Source organism: Silene latifolia, chromosome 6 (genome assembly GCF_048544455.1).
Source record: "Silene latifolia isolate original U9 population chromosome 6, ASM4854445v1, whole genome shotgun sequence".
In the NCBI taxonomy this organism is placed as follows: Eukaryota; Viridiplantae; Streptophyta; class Magnoliopsida; order Caryophyllales; family Caryophyllaceae; genus Silene; species Silene latifolia.
In genome coordinates this window covers 31801119-31807828 of record NC_133531.1, presented here as the reverse complement: position 1 = coordinate 31807828, position 6710 = coordinate 31801119, and the positions used below count along the sequence as shown (strand labels likewise).

General features: G+C 42.3%; 2 non-coding genes across 2 annotated transcripts; both read right to left on the bottom strand.

Annotated features, from left to right (window-relative positions):
• Positions 1 to 1018: 1018 nt before the first annotated feature.
• On the bottom strand, positions 1019 to 1124 carry LOC141588884 (small nucleolar RNA R71). The gene has a single exon (XR_012519850.1). It is a non-coding gene; the product is annotated as a small nucleolar RNA R71 (small nucleolar RNA).
• Positions 1125 to 6096: 4972 nt separating this feature from the next.
• LOC141589003 (small nucleolar RNA R71) lies at positions 6097 to 6203 on the bottom strand. Its single transcript, XR_012519964.1, has one exon. It is a non-coding gene; the product is annotated as a small nucleolar RNA R71 (small nucleolar RNA).
• Positions 6204 to 6710: the final 507 nt, after the last annotated feature.

Genomic DNA, 6710 nt, shown 5'->3' with positions numbered 1-6710 from the left:
TTCCTGTATCCGTCTCACGGTAAATTATCTAGGCTATTTGCAGTTGAGTTGCTAGACTACCATGGTGAACCGAAATCCTGACATGTTTTCTCTCATTTGATCACCTCTATTATATTTTTTCTTTTATTGCTCTTCCTTTACCGCTCTTTCCTTTAAGCCTTTAGTAGTTTAGAAATCAAATTCAAACCCCCATTTAGTGACCTAAATAGACGGATCTTAACAGATATCTTGCCTCCTGGTGGAGATCGACCTGACTTCCCTAGCTATATTAGTTAGTGCCAGTTGGTTATTTTTGGTAGGTACACGACTAGCCTGTCAAATTTTGGCGCCGTTGCCGGGGAGGCAATAGCCCTATCTGTTTTTGTTTTCGTTTATTTTTATCCGTCTTACGGAATTTTGATTCCTTTAGACAGTTCTCATTTATCTCTTTCAGTGTTGTGTATGCCCATGTCAAACAGGTCGGAGTTAGTTCCTGCTGATTCTGAGCCAGAAAAACTGTTTCGGCATAGACTCCGTCTGCAAAGAGAACTTCGAAAGGAAGACTTGAGTACTTTCGAGCCCGAGCTACAACACTTTTTATTTGCAGAAGATCAGTCTTTTGAAGAAGACAATCTCATTTCTGTCAACAAGCCAGTAAAGATGCCTAACATTGCAAGTCACTCGGAGCCTAAAGCATCCTCTATTCCTAAAGGTTTCAACCTCCAAACTGAGGGCGGTAATACATTTGATATCCGTCCTTCCTACATAATAAATATGGTGGAGAGAAACCTGTACATGGGTGTGGCGGGTGAAGATCCAAGGAAGCACATGGAGGTCTTTACTAATTACTGCTCTACTATCCCCGCTACAAAGGGAGTAATACAGGATAAGATAAAGGAAGTACTTTTTCCTTTTTCTCTGACTGACTCAGCCCGTGAGTGGCTGACTGATCATGACCGAACAGCTGCTGGTATCACCAACTAGGAGACTCTCGCACTTGCCTTCTACAAAAGATACTTCCCTCCACAACGCACTAATCAGCTGAGGGCGAAGATTACTAGTTTCAAGCAGGCACCTGATGAGACTTTCTATGAAGCTTGGTGCCGGTTCAAGAGGTTGGTGAGGTCTCTTCCTCACCATGGATTTGATCCGTAGTTCTTATGCAACCAGTTTTATAATGGGTTGTACGATGACCACAGAGCTATACTTGACGCCTCATCCAACGGGAGATTTCAAAAGAACGTTGATGATGATAAGGGATCGGGAATTATTGAGGAGATGGCGACCCATTGTGCTGAATATGAGAACCCACGGGACGGTATTCGAACACTCCATTCGGTTGATAAGGCAGTTGTGGCTCAGCTGGAAGCCATGAATGCCCGGTTTGATAGATTGGAGCTGCAATCTGTTGAGGAGCCGCAGACGGTTCATCTGTTGACTAGACAGGAAACTGTCATTTGTGAGAGATGTGGAAGCGATGACGGTCATACTGCTATTGAATATCTTACTGAGAAAGAACAACTCCTTGCCTTTCAGCAATATACACAAGGAGGAGGCTCTTATTACAACAATCAAGGGGCAGTCCATCCCAATTTGAGGTGGACAAGTCAAAATGTTCTTAATCCCACTCCTCCACCGTAGCAGCAGCAGTAGCCATATGTCCCTCCTCACAAGGCTCAATAAGGCTTCCAATAGCCTCCTTCTTTTCCTCCACCAAATCAAGGAGCATCATATTCAAGTGGGGTAAGTGAGCTAGCTGTGTTAAAGAAAATGCTTCAGTCGTTGACAAAGCAATGGCAACTAAGTGACCAACAAAAAGAAGCATCCATCAAGTCAATTGAAACTCAAGTTGCTCAACTCGCCGCCAATCAGTCCACGAGGAAACCGGGTCATTTGCCGGCCCAATCTGAGAAGAATCCACACGAGACGGTAAACTTGATTAATTTGAGAAGTGGTCGTTCATATGAAGGACCAAAATTGTCAACTTTAGATGACATATTAGACCCGAGGAAGGCTATTAATGCTGATGAATAGTCAACTGTTGCTGAAAACGAGCCTACCACGAAGAATATACTCGATCGGCTGATCTCTGGTGGTCGATCGAGCACAATTGAACCTGAAATCACTCGATCGAAAGGAAATTCTACTCGATCGAGTGAACTGGATAATCAAGGCAATGATCGAGAGGTTCAAACCACTCAATTGAGTGAAAATTTTGAAGAAACCGTTCGATCGAGTGGAAATTTGTCTCGATCGAACACTGTACTTATTGAAGATCTCGATCGAGAGCCTGCTATTGCTCGATCGAGTGAAATTTCACCTGGAAAGACTCGATCGAGAGGCAAAAAGTCTCGATCGAGTGAAAAAGCCCTTGAACCTGCTGAGACGTTAGAAGAGAGAAACAAAGGGCTCGAGCTACCTATTACGGTGCCCTTCCCAAGGCGATTCCAGAGCACTAAAGCCAATCAACAGTTCGGTAAATTTGCCGAGCTCCTGAAAAGCTTACAGCTTACTGTTCCATTCGCCGAGTTGTTGACACAAGTACCCTCTTATTTTAAGTTTATGAAAGAAATTTTGTCACGTAAGAGGCATATCAATGATCATGAGACGGTAGCTTTAACTGAGGTAGGGACTGTCCTAGTTCAAAATAAGTTGCCACCTAAACAGTCAGACCCGGGTAGTTTCTCGATTCCATGTCACATAGGTACCCATTTGATTGATAACGCGCTATGCGTTCTTGGTGCTAGCGTGAGTGTCTTACCTTTGTCTCTCACAAAGAGACTTGGTTTGACTAAATTTAATTACACAAACATGACCGTACAGATGGCCAACCGTAGTATATCACGGTCGTTAGGAGTAATAGAGGACATACCTGTTAAAATCGGGAGATTCTTTATTCCCGTTGACTTCGTAGTGCTTGATATTCCCGAGGACACTCACACCCCTATTATTTTAGGGAGACCATTTTTATTTACTGCTCGTGCAGTGATAGATGTCGGGGGTAAGACACTAACGTTTCAGGTAGGAGACGAAGAATTGATTTTTCATCAATCTAAGTCTCGTAGGGCTCCCATGCAAGCTCAACCTTGCAATGCCCTCTCCTCTACTGACTCCCATATTGACACCCCGGATGAAAATTTGGAATTTTGTGCTGCAATTGTGACCCCTCCGCCTCAGATTTAGAGCGAAAAGGAGGAACGTTCGTCTATTTTGCTTGCTGGAGGTACATATGGAATAGATGCAGGAGATGTCAATGGTCAAAATGCAATTAAAACCAATCAAAAAGGGGATCCTAACGTCAAAGCTGATGGGACAGATAAAAGGACGAGGAAGGTTCGTGCATATGTGGATGTTAACTATTCTCCCCCTACTGGTTCAAATTCAAGCTCGTGGAGAACGATGAGGACGGTCAAGGATGCTGAAGGGACCTCCTCAAGTCAGAAGCCCTTCCTTGGGCTACTGAATTGTTTTGGGAATTAAGCGGGGAATGCCCCGTTGTAACAAATTGTAAAAATTAATTTTAATTTTCCGTTGAATTTCTTTATTGCGTTTTTAAGACTGTTAGAATTTAGAGCATTTTTAGCGTAGTTAGTAATGCGTGTCTATTATATGATGTTTTACACCTCATTCTACACGCGTTTCAGAGTTCAATTAGTAGTTTATTCTACTATTTTTCCTATTTCCGTCTACTTTTGTGTTTTTGTGTGATATTGCAGAAATATGAAGATTTCAGCGGAAAATGAGCCAAATCCGTCCCTAAGTGTTTAGCATAGCATTTGACATGAAGGGAAAGCTTTAGGAATGAACTTGGCGTGCGTTTCAAGGCCTAAAGATAGCGGAAGCATGGGTGCGTGCAAGTTACAAGCATTTGACAAGCAGAGAAGCACTTCACGATATTGCAGCCTATTTCAAATGGGTATATCTCGAGTTTTAGAGCTGATAATCAAGGTATTCCAATTGGAGGTGAAAGCCCATCCTCTTAGCTTTCCAACGCCGTGAGAATCGCTTAATTCCGATAAGTAACGAAGAAATGACAGTTAATTTAAGACCGGCGCGCGCTGCAGAATTCGTCAGAATGCATTGCTGTACAGCACGTTTGGTCGATCGACTGGATACATTGGTCGACCGACCAAGTATACCGAAGCACGAGATTTATTTTTAGTCAGAAGCTACTGTTACCCCGACATTTGGTCGTTAGACTGATACATGTGGTCGATAGACCACTCCACAATCTGACGAGAAACTAAAAGACGTGATTTAAGCCCATTGTAATTAGGTTTTTAGATATAGGTTACGTGAAACTCTATATAACGTAACCTCATATCCTGTATTCATCATTCAGTTCCTATTAGGTTATTATTAGCTTACAATTAATTATTCAATACGTTAGATTGTTCTTCATACTTTATTTCTCAATAAAGCTTTGCTTCAGATCTTCTTCTGCTTTGCTATTTCGGTATTATTCCCTTTTTAATTTACAGTTCATTTTATTTGCCTTTTAGTTTAGAATTGCTAGTGTAGATATCCCGAAACCGTCATTAACGCTTTATGCAATTTAATTGTTCTTCTAGTTTAATTATGAATTCTATTCCTTTAATCGCAAATTACATTGTGGTTATCATTGTTAGTATGTGTAGCTAAATCACCCTTGCTAGGATGTAGGCGAGCTATTAGCGTAGATGGCATTAGAATAGGTGACCCTCAGATTAGGGCTTGGTCGACCGACTGGCTTATCTGGTCGGTCGACTGAGTCGGGTGGTCGGTCGACTGGGGTAGCCGGTCGATCGACCATCTTCGTGTCTGATTTGCATCGTTTGACTCGTTAAGTGCAATATCTATCAATGAGACCTAGCGGAGACTTGTTAGATGCTTAGTTTTGACCAACCCGTAGATCGAAATATAGGGAAGGACTTAGATTAACGAATTAAGACGGCTAAACTGCTAGACTGAAAGGTAAGTGATTTAGGCATTAGGATCACTAGTCAAGAACGAAAGTTAGTATTAGTGACACCTAGGGACTAATAGCATAGACCGAGAGGGGCTATTAGTTGACTTGGACCGAGAGGACTTGTCATACCCATCACCCACGACTGTATTTCGAGACCTACCTAGACTTATGTGCCATCGAAGTTGTAGTGACCCGATCATCCTAGCTCCTTTTTATTATTGGTTTACATCATTTTCTTTACCTCTTTTCATCTTTTTTTTGCATTTTGTTTTTAATCTATTTGCCTTATAATTAGTTCCAAATCAAAATCCCCCTCATTGTTACCCTAATAATGGAATATTAAACAATAGAAACCCCCCCGCCTCTCTGTGGTTCGACCCTGTTACCACTAACTTTTGTTTGTTTTAATAGGTATTATAAATATTATTTTTGGTGCAACAACGACGGGCATCAAATTTTGGCGCCGTTGCCGGGGAGGCAGCACTAGTTTTTATTGCTTTATTATTTTAGTCTTTTTCTTAGTTTAAGGAGCTTTTGTTCCTTAAACTTTTCTCATTGTTTTTGTGTAGTTTTATCTTATGCGCAAGGCTCAACAAGGCGAATTATTTCCCCTTGATCTCGAGCTTGAGTGGACTTTGCGCGTGAAGAGGAGATTATTTCAAGAACAACAGTCAGAGGAAGAGCCTGGTTCTCATTCTAGTTTTTACGATAACGAATTATTTGAGGAGAACCCACCATCATCTCTAGTTTATTCAACCGATACCGTTACCTCACCAGATTTTCTAGAGATGGCTGAAGAAGCAAGTATAGCTAGTCACTCCGAGCCAACAGCTACGAATCTCTATAAGGGATTCACATTATCAGAGACGGAAAGAAAATTTGAGCCAAAACCATCTTATATTAACTTGGTTGAGAGAAACCAATTTCGGGGAGCTGCAAATGAAGATGCAGCTAAATATATGGAGACATTCATTGACTACTGCTGCTCCATACCCCCACCAGTAGGTGTGACCCAGGACCAGGTGAAGGAGACGATGTTTATATTCTCACTCCGTGATGCTGCTAGGGAGTGGTACCGAGACCTGGATCGAGCTGCTAATGGGATCACTGACTGGAATTCTTTGGCCCTAGCATTCTACAAGAAATATTTCTCTACCTCGAAGACCAATGTCATTAGAGCTCAGATCACGAGCTTCAAACAGGGTCCTGATGAGAATTTTTATGAGGCGTGGGTCCGTTTCAAGAAGCTGGTGCGAACTATTCCGCACCATGGGTTCGAGCAATGGAGCCTATAAAATCAATTTTATAATGGGCTTTATGACGATCAGAGGGCTATCCTGGATGCGGCAGCTAATGGCAGATTCCAGGAGAATGTTGGAGAAACTAATGGGTGGAAAATCATTGATGATATGGCCACCCATAAAGCTGAGCATGGAAATTCCAAGGGAAATCAAAGGAGAGCTGCTGAATCCCCTTCTGTAGCTGCATTAGAGGCTCTTACGACGAGATTTGATAAGTACGAGTTGGGAGGAGCTTCAAAAGGACGGATTTATCAAGTGAATGCTGTGTCAGACGGTCCTTTCGTCTGTAAGAGATGTGGAGGAGAAGGGCATGTTGCAGATTTTTGTCCTAGTCCCTATGAGTCTTGTGCTGCTTTTCAACATTATAGGCAGAAAAACACTTATTTTGAGCCGAATGTCCATCCAAACTTGAGGTGGAGTAGCCAAAACGTCCAAAATCCGACTCCACCCCCACAGCAGCAGTAGCAGCAGCAAAGTTATGT